A 15,421-nucleotide genomic window follows, 5' to 3' on the forward strand; every position below is an offset into this window, starting at 1 on the left:
TAAAGTACATGGTCATTTGGAGTGCATAGTCTGTGGACATTCTTGGTAACTAGCAATTAGACCAAACTGAGTTTGTCTGATTATTATTGTTTTAATTTGGTGACTGGTTCCTTAGGCAGAGGCAACCGGCCAGGGTCATGGCTTCAAAAGTGGGAGGGGCATTGAGAAATGGCACAGAGTGCTTTTGGAGCGGTTTTCATATACTCCAGTATAAAATATACCCAAGGGTGTGGTTCCACCTGCTAAATCTTCTCTATCGTGTAGTAGCTTTATTTTCACTTTAATTTTGTCAACTAATTTTTCCGGGACAAGTTCTCCAAAAGTTTTAAATATTTCCAGTTGCTTGCTTCTTTATTTTGGAATGCCATCCACAGATAGGTACTCACTCACATAATGTACTCAAATGGGCACTGACTGTGCTTCTTATCATTTTAATGCTCCTTCACTTTACTACCCCAACTCTCCGTTTATCCCGCAAAAACGAATCTCACCACCCCAAATCATGCATACAGAAATATATGCATGTAATAATTGTTGGTAAATATCAATGATAACTAGCTGTAGGGTGGAAGCTAGGTGTCCATGTCTGAGAGAAAAAACACATTTGTTTTTTATGAAGACCCTCACCCACCTACCTAGCTGGTGGCATGCTTCATCATCGGTTCCCACCCAAGACGCCGAGTGCACCTCAGGTGTGCTTCGACGCCTGACTACAGCGGAGCAGGTTTTGTGCAGTGAAGTGAAAGGAAAGAGTGTAAGTTAAAAACTGTCCAATATGCCTCAACAATTGGAGAAATTTAGGAATCGGCCCTTGCCAGTATTAAAAAAAAAAAAAGGCAGGAATGTGTGGAAGTAAGGTATGTCTCCTATATCCTGTGAGGTCTACATGTTTCAGCCAGACTACAAAGTGTGCTGGCTTTCGTCAGGACCTATGTGCGTAGAAAAATAGGGATGGTCAAATGTTGTTTATTAGACCAGTAAGTGTCACACGCGCTAAGGTGTGTTAATTGAGAGAGGAGGTATTCCTCTGATTGCTCAACACAATGACTCTTTCAGAGTGAGCATCATGAATCCCGCAGGGGGGGGGGCGGACACATTCGTCAAGATCTCCATACCTACTCCGGTCTGCTTCCGGGATTCAGATGGAAGCAGACCGCAATAGGTATGGAGTGTGGGCCAGAGATCTTGATGAATGTGTGACTACAGGTCTGCCCCCCCCCCCTTTATGGGATTCATGGTGCGCACTCTGAAAGTTTACTGCACACTTAATTTTCATTATGTGAGACAGTAGTGTTGTGGAGGTGTTTATATTATGTACAGGTGCTTGAGACAAAACTGACTGCTCATGGACAATTTGCCACAGTGACATTACACCTGTAGGCTACAGGCTAAGGGGCTGCCTTCAAAGGAGGATGAGTATGTATGTTTGTGTATTGTTTTGCGGTTCAAATCATCGAAATGCCTGGGCCGGGGTCCCAAGCTTCCAGTAATGACTCTGTGGTCCCTGGGTTCCCGTTATGATTAAATAGGGGCCCATGGAAGTTAAAAGGTTAAGGACCACTGTTCTAGCTAGTGCTTTCAGGTTACCTAGTCATAGTGTTTGATGGACAGAGTGATAATGTTAGTCCTATATACTTCATTATTGAAAAGAACTAATGCGCTTTTTAAACGCAGGTGGCAGCTGGGTTGGCATTGATTGAGGGCTGGCCGTAACAAGGCTTCTAAAACCAAATAGGTCCTCTTTCTTGCCGCTATTTAGTACTGATCCCTTCCTGTAATAATAATAATAATAATAATAAGGGAGTTTTATAAAGCGCGCGGTTACGCTCAACTAGCGTGTCCCTGCGCTAGGACAGAAAAACTCATGCAGGCAGGCCGCAGAATCAGCTAGAGTTATCGTGTGTAGAGATGTGTTTTTAGCTTCTTCCTGAAGTCGGCTTCGGACAATTCTAGGCGAAGATCCAAGGGTAAAGCGTTCCAGCCCTTCGCCACCAAGTAGCGAAATGATCTGCCTCCCATGCGAGCCTTTCTTGTCCTTGGGACCATTAATAGGCCACCATGGGAGGAACGCAGCGCTTGCGTAGGTTCATATCTGGAGACCAGACTCTGGAGTGGAGCTGGTGCCCTCCCATTAAGGATACTGTGGCAGGTACAGAGGGCCTTAAACTCGACCCTGCTCTTCACTGGGAGCCAGTGAAGAGTCTGAAGGGCTGCTTTGGAGGCCGATCTTTTAGGAAGCTTCAGAATGAGGCGGGCTGCCGCGTTCTGCAGCACCTGGAGACGATTTAATACCTTACTGGTTGCTCCTAAGTACAGTAGGTTGCCGTAATCCAGGTGCGATGTGACGAGGGCATGCACCAGCGTCCTGCGGGCAGACATGGGAAGTAGATCTAAGACCTTCCGCAAACTTTGTAGGACGCTGAAACAGATACCCACCACACGGCCTATCTGAGGTCCAAAGGACAAATCAGCATCAAGCCAAACTCCAAGATTCTTGGCTTCCCGACAGGGTGTTGGAACCTCGCCCAGGCAAGAGGGCCACCACGCCGACGACCACACAAAAGGGCTCCCCCCCCCCCCCCCCCCACCACGAGCACCTCGGTCTTATTGCCATTCAATTTGAGGGAATTGGTGGACATCCAGGTTGCCAACTCCTGCATACAGGTTCTGAATTGGTCCACCGCAAGACCGGGTGCGCGCGATAGGGAGATAGCCAGCTGCGTATCGTCGGCATAGGATACTATGTGCAGGCCATGACCCTCCACTATAGAGGACACTGGGGAGACATATAAATTGAACAGGGTGGGGCTCAGTGACGAGCCCTTGGGCACGCCCTGTCCCAAACAGATCTCCCCAGAGTAGCAATCACCCCGGCGGACTTGGAAGCCTCTCCCCGTCAGGAAGGACTGGAACCATCTAAGTGCAGTACCCGATATTCCACCATTATTCAGACACTGTAGCAAGGAGTGGTGTGGCTCACTGGTTAGAGGCGGCAGACCCGGGAGCAGAGGACGGCCCGGGACCAGGGTTCAATTCCCGATGCGGCAGGGTCTTGGACCAGGGTCAACGGACTCGATAATTCTCGCCTTGGTGCCTACTCTAACTAGGGATCTCACTCGGCAACTCTGGGCATTAGCTTGCCTCATCTCCACAACGGCCCCCCACATACGCCGGGGATGCCTGGTTTCACCTTGGAGATACCCAGTAAGGACCATCTCACAGGGAAAGCCAGGACGGGTTCCCCAGCGGTCTACAGCGCAGAGATACTCCTTCGGGAGTCGAATCTAGCGCTTTAGAAACCCACAATCAATCAATCAATCAATCAAGGTGGTGTGTGCTACATTGTCGAATGCCGCACTTAGGTCCAGTAGGATGAGGGCCATGGCCTGCTCTTCATCCACCCCCTGGCGTAGGGTCTCCACTGCCATCAGGAGCGCCGACTCAGTAGAGTGGCGGGGACGAAAACCAAACTGGGTGTCATGCAGGAGGACAGCCTCCTCCACGAAATCCATCAGTTGTACGTTGGTAACTTTTTCTGCCACTTTAGCCAGTTAGGGCAGAAGGGAGATAGGTCGGAGGTTCTCCAATTTTTCGAAACTGATGTTTGATTTCTTCCTCAAGGGTAAAACGACCACCTGCTTCCAGTCTCTAGGCACTATACCAGTCTTAAATGACAGGTCTAGCAGGTGCCTGATGTAAGGTTCCAACCCTGGCAAGCTATGTGACACGTTTAAGTAAATTATGCTGTTATTGAAAGACCCTGGGTTTTGAGGCAGAGGACCTGTCATTCTGATTTTTCGTTTTAAGAATTCCATTCTACACGTTTACGCAGTGGCGGCTGCTACAGCATGCCGCCAGAGTCAAGCTAGCCTGGTCGATGAGGGGTGATACAGTCCCAGGATGCTTGTTTCTGGTCCAGGGAGAACCTGGCCTGGCAGTTTGGGCTGGACTGTTCCCATGAGGAGCAGGGTCAAGACTGATTTGCATATGGCTGGGTCCAAACTGGGGTGGGATAGTGAGCAAAAGAATAATGGATTAAACCCAGATCTCTTGACTGGGATGAGCGGTTGAAAGGTTTCATCACTCCATCCATCATGTTGCCGTGTTTGCTATGAGCTGCAGTTACACATCAGACAAAGCAAGATAAAGTTGTTTGTTTTCGAAACTGTAGTACAGTTGTTCCATAGGCACTTGAATAATGTTAATATGTTCCATGACAGATGGCTGTGAAGTGGTCTGTGGTTATGGCTAGTGAGTATGGGAACTTGATTTATGCTTGGTTAAGAGCAGAGCTGGAAACCAAACTGGAAAAGATACGATTATGTGGTGAGGGACAGGTTTTTCTTAAGTAATCAGACTCTCAGATTATTATCTGAGATTCTTATTGATAGTTCTTAGTTTAACTGTTTAACTGATGTATGACAGTCGTTGAGTTTGTCAATTGAACAAGTTATATCTAAACTAATTGTGTAAACCTATATGTTATCTGGTCAGATTGAGACAGAGTGGTTGTGGGCACTGAGATGGCTATAGAGCAGGCTTCTCCAACAAGTAGCTCGTGAGCTACTGGTAGCTCTCCACCTACCTGTGAGTAGCTCTCCTAAGTGCAGCTTAGCCTACTAAAGTAGATGATTTTGCTTGATTGCATTATTTGTTTACCAAAATTGTGTGTATGCATTTGAGATGAAAGTGGTTGCATTTTCAGAACTTACTAGCTGATGTTTCGAGAAAAATGTCTCCATTTTCGAAACATATTTAAAGCTTATATTTAAGTCATAAATCATGTGGCTTTGGAAAGGCTTATTACTAATGTCACAAACCTTGATGCCTGGGGCATTTCTGCTATCTCTGCTATGTAACACCCATATTGAGGCATTTTAAAAAAGCCTTCTTTACGTTATTGTTGGCAATACTTACTGAGGTGATCGCTACTAGTAATCTTGCAGACGGTAGTCACCAATGTAATTGTGTCTTGTTTGGTCACTATTACAACACTAATATTAGTAGTAGCTCGGGATGATTTACAATGAGCATAAGTAGCGTTTGTTAAAGAAAAGGCTGCTAAAGAGCTTGTCTTAGTGTGAGATTAATTGGTCGGTCTGTTCGGTTTGCAGGTCAAGTCTGACTAGCGAGCTGGTTGGGATGAAGGGAGTGACTTCTTTCGTGAGGGTGGGCAGAATAATAGTCTAAGTTATCATTTAAGTTCAAGATATATCACTCCTGCAGAAGATGAGCTTAGTAATGAACATGTGCACTTAGGGTCATGTTCAGGTTGCATTGAATTATTAAATTAAGAAGGTAAAGAGGAGCTAAAAGGAGGAGCAGAGAAGAGCATGGAAAATAAAGTAGGGGAAGGTTTTATGGTGTGGACAGAATATATTTAGGGGTTGGGAAGTGAAGAAATGAGGATTGGGTGTGGGTATTCAGGAGTGAGTTAATGTCTGGTTGAAGAGAAACTGAGGGAGGTGACTGTCAAGTCTAGTCAGGTGGATAGGGCAAGAGGGACTTTCGCGAGAGATCGAAGAATGAAGGTGTTTTTTCAAAACGGAGGGAAAATAGAGTGATGATGTTAACCGCATGCAGTCTTCTTATGGGTACGTATGATGAGGCCACCAACAACCAAGAGGTTAGTGAGGAGGTGAAAAACAGTGCAAGAGTGGCAATCATGGGGGATTAGAACCAGCAGTGGGGAATGTTCTGGTTTGGGGTGGAATTGGAGCAGGCAGGGTATTACAACAAGATAGTCTCAGATATAAATGGAGGCGGTCAAACAATGGTAGCTTTTTGTCCTACAGCTGGATGGATTATTTTCCAACCATTGTTAAAGATGGAAAGACTGCCATTCAGACTTGTACCGAGAGATACTGTCAGCTTTGACCCATTTGGTGCAATAGAAGAGATGTTCAAAATCTGCGTGTTCAACATGAAGAGTAGTAGGCCTGTTTTTAGGTTTCCTTTGCAGGCATGATGATATTGATCAAAATCATAGTTTCAGGGAATTCTCTTCAGATCTTGGGTTTAAAGTTTTTTGTTGCATATTTAGAAAGTTTAGAGCATTATAGATTTTAACGGTATTCGGTCCCGATTTTGGTCAAGTGTTTAGAAAGCGAGGTAACAACAGAGGGGGACATCTTTAAAATTGAGTACAAAAGTTGTGTAAATGAGAAAGTTGCGATTGTTAGGAAATTATGAATTAATTAATTTAAGAAAAGCAGCATCAGAGAATGTAATGGATGTTAGAGAATCATATTAGAATGGTGATAGGTAAAAATGAAACTCCTATGCAAGTCTTGGGGTCTACAACAATTAAGTTAGGCTCTTGGTAAATCCCTTATGCCACTTCTGCCCCCCGCAAACTCATAGAATATCCCTTACTCCACTACAGTAGCATCACTCTCTACAACTGCTCTTCAAACCTTACTCACTGCACAACTTCCCCTTTGTAACTACTCACCCGTTCTGTTACACTTGTATCTCTTTTCTCTCTGAGCCTTTGTTTTTCACTGGACACATAATCTTTCCCACCCTAATGGGCTCAGTTTCCCCTACCTCTATTCCCGTTACGTTTCTCTTGTTTCTCGTTGCTCCTCCTACTCACTGCCTTCAGACTGGTAGTGCTGGATGCCTCGCATAGGAGTTCAGTTCATAGGTTCACTGGGTGCAGACCATCGTATAATGAATTTATTGTAGTGCACCAAAAATGTTTTCCATATAAAATATGTACTTACATGTCAGCCATTCTGACAAAGTGACTGTTTCACTTTATTGCCATACGTGGGATGTTGGCCCCAAAGCATCTTCCAAGTTCCATGACCAATGAAGTGCCTTGAAAAGGTCCCAATATTAATAGCTGCTTTCCTGTTGGAAATCAAGTTAGGACTCTAGCCTAAGGAGTTTAGTCTTTATATGAAGAGTATGATGTCAACTGGCAGAGAAGGAGTGACCAAGAAACTGAGTAATTGAATGAAAACCTTGTAGATCCTAGAGGATGATCTGCATTGTCCTATCTGTAGACGTGTGCAAGTGCAGGGTGAGTGGTGTTCATGTGTGACTGCATGGAGCGGGATGTACCTGTGTGAGTGTAGGGTGCACCTGTAAGAGTGCAAGGTGAGGTGAGGCTCTGTGTGAGTCTCAGTGGTGACTTCTTCGCTAAGGCGGAGTAGAGTTGCCCCACTGCTATTAGAGCAGTGCAAAATAAATGCTAATTACAAGACGTTATTAACATTTTATTTTTCTGTGCAGGATTGCTGAGCAAAGTGAGGAGTAGTTTGCACTCTCTAAGTGTGCATGAATGTTCTCCACCTGGCTGTGTTGCACAGCTCGATGGAGAACATGTCCAGGCGTCCAGGCTCCCAGGCACTGCCTGAGCGGCCAAACAGGCCGCTCAGACCAATCCAGACGCTGCTCATACAGCGTCGTGATTGGTTGGGAGAGTCCAGGAGCCTGGGCGCTTCTGGCACTGCCCACAGAGTGAGGACGGAGCAGATGCTTGCGGCAGCGAAGGCAAATTTATTTATGATTTTTTTGTATCCATTCCCCACCCCCATTCTGAAGCAGCCGCCACTGTGTGATCTGTGTGCATGCAGGATGAGCGCTGCAACACAGAGAGTTGGGTGCCTGAGTGAATGAGAGATGAACCTGGTATATTTTCGGTGCAGGGTGACTGGTTTGCCTGTACGGAGTGCTTGTGTGAGTAAAGGGTAAGCAGAGTGCCTCTGTGAGTGCAAGGTCAACATTGTGTCTGTGTGAGAGCCTTCAATTGCAATGGGAATGCTGTGACCGAATGCTATGCCCTTGAGAGTGTAATGTGAAGGGTACCTGTAAGAGTGCCGGGTGTGCATGGAGGGTGAGCAGTGTGAATGCACGGTGAGAAGTACCAGTGTCAGCGCAATGTGTGCGGTGTGCTATAACAAAGGTTATTTTCTGAGAAATATCATAAACCTGCATGAAAAATGTTGTTTTCGAAAATATATATATTTAACGGGCGACGGATTGTTTTGTTACATCCCAATGGTTCTTCAGGTGTGCCAAACCTGTTGAAAAGGCTTTGCTAGTTTGACCGATTCATTTAAATTTGAAACATGCTGTTATGCTTTTCTGCTCTCGTGACTTGTTGCAAATTAAAATTCTCAAAAATAGAACATGGTGTCACAAATGTTATTGGTCTATTGTAAAATGCCAGCTGGCCTGGTGTTCTGATGATGCAAGTTAGTATTTGTAGGTCGTGGTTGAGAAATGGGTGGAACACAAGTAATACTGTAACCACATTGATTGTCAGATATATTTATCGTTTTTAGCAGAATAAGCTTTACTTGCTTTTGATGGCCTTTTATAAACTGCATGACAGATCGCCTAGTGTGATTAGACTTGTTACCCTAAAAGGTTTCCAAATGATGCTTTATCTGTGGTCGCAAAACATTTCTGAGAAGCACAGTGGCATTAACCATCTGCATGTTATTTCTAAGTTATCAGAACGGTGCATGTACACCTGTGTTCTTTCAATAGTTCTCTATTCTCTGATCTAAATTAAGTGTTATTTGAATGCTGCATGTAGTCTTAGTGGGTCGGAATTTTGCATTTATTGTCAAAACTGGACTTCACAACTTTTTACATTTAACTTCCCGTGACTTACTGCAGATGCTTTTTTAAATAAAAAGTTGTCAAAAATGTACATCTGAAGCCATTTTTTTATGCTGTAACATTTGAACTACACCATTATCTATGTAAAGTTTCATGCTTCGGTGGAGCGTTTGTCATTGCGTGTTTTTACTGTGCATCTCTAAGTCCCAAACACCTCACTGAACACCTCCTTTACAGACCATATACGACCCAATCCCTCTTCAGCCAAGCACACTGAACCAATGACCAGGTACTTGATGCAGGTTGAAACGCTTTGCATCCTTGTCGGGGGTATCGAGCGCTGTGGAAATGCTGCCAGACAATACATTTTCTTATTTTTTAATTTTGTTAGAAATCACAAAAGTACTCGATTTCTGGAAGTTTTTCTTAAACTAGCTGCACCTACTTAGTGCTTTGGGTGAAGTATTTAATGTTAATCACTTAGTGATATTGAAGACCTTAGCTAATTGTCAGCTAGTTCCTAAGCCACTGCATATCATTCTTAACAATACCATGGACAGTGGGTCGGTTCCCTCCTGCTGCAAGGCGGCCTTTGTACTACCTCTTTTGAAGAACCCTTGAGATGTGACTGACCCGTCCACCATTAGACTCATTTTGAAACTTTTATACCGTCTGAAGGTACTGAAGATACTCTGACTAGGAAGCTAAAACTATTCATTGACCATAATGAGATCCTGCATTCCATTTAACTACGGACCGAATCTGTCATGGTCCCAGTATCTAATATGTGGTAGATTTGATAAATTCAAATACTCCGATGCTGTGCAAACATTATGTGGCCTTAGCACAGATGGCCATGCCATTCTATTCTGTAGTGTTACAGAGATTGTGATTGGAGCATTTTACTTCAACTGATGCAGGCTGTTTGTCATAGCACCTTCAGCAGCAGTACCATCTACCTCTTCCAATCAATTTGCCCCAATTACTTCTGAAGTAACCTATCTCTCTGGTGCTGTATCAGACTCAAGATCCCATTAAACGGATTACCTCCTTGAATTCACCATTTGGAAATACATGAGTGAAAAAACATGACTCCTTGTTTGTCTCTCTCCTTTTCCACAATCAGATTCTGGTCAACTTTGTTTTTTTAAATGTACTATCAATTCCTGGACGCCCACCAAAGACTGCACTTGAAACCTTCATAAATGTGGGTTATCCTCCACCTCACCTACTACAGTCCCTTCCCAAAGGAAATAGTAGAGTTTCTAAGTTGCAGAAAACAGAGTAAATCTGCTATGAGGTGGTGTTGCTCTCACAATCTTCAACTTAGTGGCTCGTGTAGATTGAGGAATCTGATACATTCCCAGGAGATTGTGCTAGTATCTTGGTGCTGCCTCTGGTTACTCGTTGACAAGGAATACATTTCTATGTAGTATTTAAGAGGCTACAAGGCCTAAAACGAAAAAGCTACAAGCAATTTCTGGTGCTAAGGTCTAGGTGTTCTGATGTTCACTCTGTCAAATGGTCGTTTCTTAATGATAATCTACCTCTTCCAGAGTGACAAAAGCCATGTTTTGGAAAGTTTGGGGGTTACCCTGGTCCGGGGTGAGCATGGGCAAATGCCAGTGACCAGTTCATAGTGACTCTCTTGAATATGATGTGGTCTGCAGTGTTTCCTGTGCACACCTGAGAAGATGAGTGGGTTAGAGAGCACCTCGGGCTCTTGTCTGTGAAGGAAGTACAGATGATTTATTGATAGACTTAGCCCATCAGGTTGTTATGATCCACAAGATCATAGCTCAACGAGCATTTCAACCTAGCCTTAAACTAAGAATCGGAGCCGTAGCCATTGAAGAGACACTTCAACCTGTAGACCTTTCTGCTTCCAGACTCTTTGTACTTATGGCTGCTGAGGTTCTTAAACAAAATGTTGTGTTTCCACTGCCGTAAATGGCTTGGTGTCATAGTAAGCCTTACTTTGTTGTTAGACTTTTGATAATTCCACTGTTAAACTACCTCTTTTCATCTCTGCTGCAGTACTCGTCATGACCGCTCTTGGAAAACCATCTTACATAGAACATGATACATTTCTAGATTCCAACTGACATCGGTTTGTTCACATGGGCACCTCCAGGACCCAGAAGGACCTAGAGTCCCCCACAGTTCAGTGCTGTCCCGTTTTATCTTAAACATTTACATGAAGCCCATTGGCACTCTAGTCGCAGAAAGCGGCAATAAAATCCCCTAGCATGCAATGATCCATATCTCTGCATTAAAGTCTCTTCTACTGCAGATATTCAATGCCCCAAACACTGCTGCACCTCTTCTAGATCTGGATGTCAAGTACCTACCTGGAAATCAACCCCACCAAAATAGAATTCCTTTTTTTGTGCCAAGAACAACAAGCTCAAGATAGATCAAAGCTAGCTAAGTTCCATCAACCTTGAAAGCATCTAACTCCAACTTTCTCTCAATGTCAAGTTACTTGGAGTCACTCTGGAAACCAATCCTGCCCTCAGTGGATACATTGCCAATAAAGCAACGATGGCCTGGTACCAGCTCTCTCTTCTGAAGAAAGGGAAACTGTTCTTTCAGAAAATGTTTTCAAACTGCTGTTAAAGCCCTTTTACTCTTGCTGATCTCTGTAGATGATGGAAATGCCCTTCCCTATGGCCTTAAAGATCCACACTGGTCCTCATTGAGAGGATCCTACATACCTCAGCACTCCAGAGCCTGAAGAAATATGATCACTTTACTCTTCTATTGCCACTCCATTGGTTCCTCTTGGAAGTCCGCACAAGTTTCAAAACCAATTCCATCATTTACAAAGCAATCACTCGGCACACTCACAGAACGGAAATAAAGAAGTGTTTTTACAAAATACGTGGGGGGGAGACAACAGGTCTTTCCGAACAATGCGTTGAGGACCTAGAATAACACCGTCTTAGCCCTCAGAACCTCCCAGCCATTCTCCAGTCCAGGAAAGTGTTGAAGATTCTCGTGTTTAAAGAATGCTACATCACTATGCAGTAATTTTCCACAAATCAGCGACCTCCCAAAACAATTGTTTACTGGATCCTTGCCTTTTACTGTATACAGCACTCTGTTGTGTAAGGGTAGGTTCATGCTATGCGAATAGCACATATACACATACTCATCATTTCACTGGCATATCTTTCCCTGAATGCTGGATCACAGTTATTGGTAGGTGCTTAGTGTCTACACTTTTTTCTTGGGTGGCGTTTACTCTTGCTATTTCTGAGCTTAACACACACTTCTACCGGTTTATTTGGAGTAGTTTGGTAGGATGAAATCTTTTCCATACTTTCTCTGATCATGTACCCCATTTGACTAACATCAAAAAATTATTAAACTACTAGACCCTTTTCTTCTACTGCTACCTTGGTGCTTCTAGTGTCAAATCCAGCTCTCCTCCTATTCACACAATCTTGCCTAATTGACATTCACAGTTCAGCTCATTCCAGCCCAGGGTGCTCATCCCTTTGTACAAAAGTGCCCAGGATCAATCCTCAATGCTTGGTAGGTAGTTCATCGGTTGCTGCCCATTTGACACTGGTTAGTGTCTAAAATAAAGATAACACCTGTCTACTTCATATTTCTCAATTCTGATATAGAAATGGATGAAAATACACTGTACCTCCCTTGCTATGTTATTCAGAGCCATGAATACTGGCTCTTCTCTCTTTGGTCCAGAGTCTACTTCCTTAAGTCACCTATTGCGATTTGAAAAGATCACAAAGTTAATATACCCCACTTGGCCACTGCCGCCAGAGAAGTGAGATGGAAACTGTTATTGCAGAAAGGACTGATAACATGACACCAAAATAAGTAGTATAACTCAGGACGAAATTAGAACAGCCCTTAAGAATAGTGATAGTGGCAAGGCGGCTGGCCCCGACGGGGTCCCAATTGATGTATTTAAATATGTTATGGATCTTGGGGTACCCGACTTGCACAAATTTTTTTAATGCAACAATTGAGGGGGTGATACCGGCCACCTGAGCGGAGAGTCTGATAGTCCCCATTTTCAAAAAAGGGAATAGGGGCAGTGCTAGTTGCTATCGCCCAATATGTTTGCTTGACTCAACCTCTAAAGTTATGGGTAGAATGTTGTTGGCCAGGCTGGAGCAATGGGTAGTAGAAAATAATATATTATCTGTAGCTCAGTACAGCTTTAGACGAGGCATTGGAACAATTGAACAATGTTTGAATTTAGAACTAATAATAGGAAAATATACTTTTGCAAGGGATGGCTGTCTTCACCTCTGCTTTGTTGATTTGTCAAGCGCTTTTGACTTGGTAAATCATTCAAAGCTATGGGAGACGTTGAGAGGAATGGGCGCCACCGAGGACATTATTAGTTTCCTATCTCAAATCTACGCTCGTCTGTCTGCAAAGATACGTAATGGGAAATATGGTGAATGTACGAAGAATTTTAATATTACACGTGGGATAAGACAGGGATGTAATCTTGCACCTCTCTTGTTTTCACTGTATATAAATGGTGTCGATGTTTTATTACAGAATGGGGGTAGATGTGCCAAAGGTCGGCAATCGACCTACGCCCCTCTTATTGTATGCCGATGATGCTGTCCTAATCTCGAGGACAGCAAACGGCCTACAAACCTTGAAGGATAATTTTACAAGTTGTATGACAGAAAAATCCTTAAAAATTAATTTGACGGGAGGAGCCAAGATGGCGAACGGGACGGATGTCTGAGCTCCCGGCTCCGTAAGCCGCCTACTTTGAGCGGAATATCCTGACTTTACTCCTGGCTCACACTGTGTTTAACTGCCGACACGAAGATGCAGAAGCCGTCTGCTTTCTGTTGAGACCTCTGCGGGCTGAATTGGTGCAGGATTTACTGATTTTGTCGATCTCCGGAGCTGCCCGGGTGGCTGTGCTGATCACTACCACTGGACGCCATGATGCCGAGCTGTTGAGACGAGCGGGGGAGGTGCCGTTGCCCACGGGTCTGTTGCGATCTCGGCACTGACTTTTCATTTTTCTCCCGATGCAGAGTGCCTCACTTTGACCGAGGCGGGTCTCTATATGACTGGAGCTCCGGCGCGGCGGTTCCCCCCGCTCTGCTTCTTCTCGCCTGGGCATCCCCCATTCTGGGGCGAATCTCGGCTGCGTGACACACGTATTGTTAATAAGGGCATGGTGATTTTCGTACTGTATAACCCCTTGCTGTGGGCTGCTTCATCGTCGGAGGTTTAACGCCTGCCTCCCCGGACAGTGAGATCGCCCCCATCCTCCCTCTCGTCCTTGCGGATTGCTTGAGTGGCGGCAATGGCGCCTGCCTTTCAGGACGAAACGACGGCTGCCCTGCCATCTCTGTCGCGCGCAGCCCGGTCTGTTACTGGGCTGGAGGTGGACTTCGGGGCATCGCCGCTTGCTGCGGACCGGCTGCTGATTCTGGACACCCTGACTTATAGGGATATCCTGCTCGCCTTGGCGGACTTGGGGACAACATGGAGGCGTAACTTCCAGGTGCTGGCGGAGAAGTTCGAAGGTGCTTTCTCTTGTGTAACGCGGCCGGGACAGGCTGACCCCCTACCACCTCTGACACTGTCTGGGACTGATACACGGTTGAAATACGTGAGGGCGGAGATGCGCAGTGTCCCGGACGATAATGTTGCTAGTTCTCTCCTTGGTGAGGCTTTGGCTACAATGTTGCCCCCCACATTGGTAACTGTGACTCCTTCCCTACAATGGCTCGATTCCTGTGCTATGATGTTACCGCCCAAGCACGTGGGGGATGTTTCTTTTGGCGACGCTACACTGTTTCCCTTCTTGCTGGACATCGAGACTTCAACCGGGGCAGTGCAACCATGGTTTACGGAGCCGTCAGTGCAGCGACTGTCTTTCCTGCAGATTTGTTACCCGCAGGCTCCGTTACTTTTGTATCTTACTCTGCAATGCCTGTCTGCCCTGATTCTGATACTCCCTTGGGACAGTGAGACTGAATGTGCTTGGCGGAATCCTTTTTGCCCTTTGATGACTCGATTCTGCCGAGGGCGGCCATCTTGCTCCTTTGTTCTATCTGTGGTGGGCTCTGACCGGGAGCCATGGCTGGGCGGACGTTTACGATCAGGCCAGGGCTAGGAGTCTCTATGCTCTGAACTGTGTTGGACTGTCTGGTGGAGTCTCGGACTTTGGCGCTTCCTCTGCATGTGCTACAGTAATATCCCTTCCCATCTCGTTTTGTGCTTCAAGCTTATTGTGATTATTCACGTACGGGGTGGTGGAGTACAATGATGGCTGGGGAGTTTTGGGGACATTGGATCTGGCCCTCCGCCGGTAATAATAGATCTATACTTGCTGGGGATTGGGGTTGGAATGTTGTACGTACTGACTGCATGTATCATATGTATGATGTCGATTGTTTCCTCCGTCTATCTCTATTATTGCTATTGGTAGATATGCTTTACAGTCATGGCGTCCTTCGAGATATTGTGACCTTTGTTATTGGCATAGTCGGCACCATTTACTGGCTACCCTGATGAATCGCGGGCTATCGGCTCCGCCGCGTTCTCTTTGGTTCCTGTCTCCTGATCGTGGAAGTTTATTGTGGCGTGGGGGATGTTTGTTTAGGGTAGCGTCCATCTTGCTCTCCTTTGTCTGCGTCCTTATTAAGGTGGCCATTTTGTCCCTTTGTTCCGTCTGGGGCGTGCTTCTGCTGGGCGTCATGGTGTGGTGGTCGCTCGCGACCTGATTAGCGCTGACGATCTCCGGGGGTTCACCTTTGTTAGGCTAGCTGGTACGACATTGAACACTGCCGCCTCTCTGGCGTATGTACTGGTTGTAGCTCCC

The 15,421-nt window shown here is 45.4% G+C and overlaps 1 protein-coding gene across 3 annotated transcripts in view; it reads left to right on the plus strand.

Annotated features, from left to right (window-relative positions):
- The window catches only part of SYNJ1 (synaptojanin 1), a 706,257-nt gene that overhangs the window by 99,790 nt on the left and 591,046 nt on the right, over positions 1-15,421 (plus strand). The window lies entirely within an intron of this gene.

Source organism: Lissotriton helveticus, chromosome 8 (genome assembly GCF_964261635.1).
Source record: "Lissotriton helveticus chromosome 8, aLisHel1.1, whole genome shotgun sequence".
Lineage (NCBI taxonomy): Eukaryota > Metazoa > Chordata > Amphibia > Caudata > Salamandridae > Lissotriton > Lissotriton helveticus.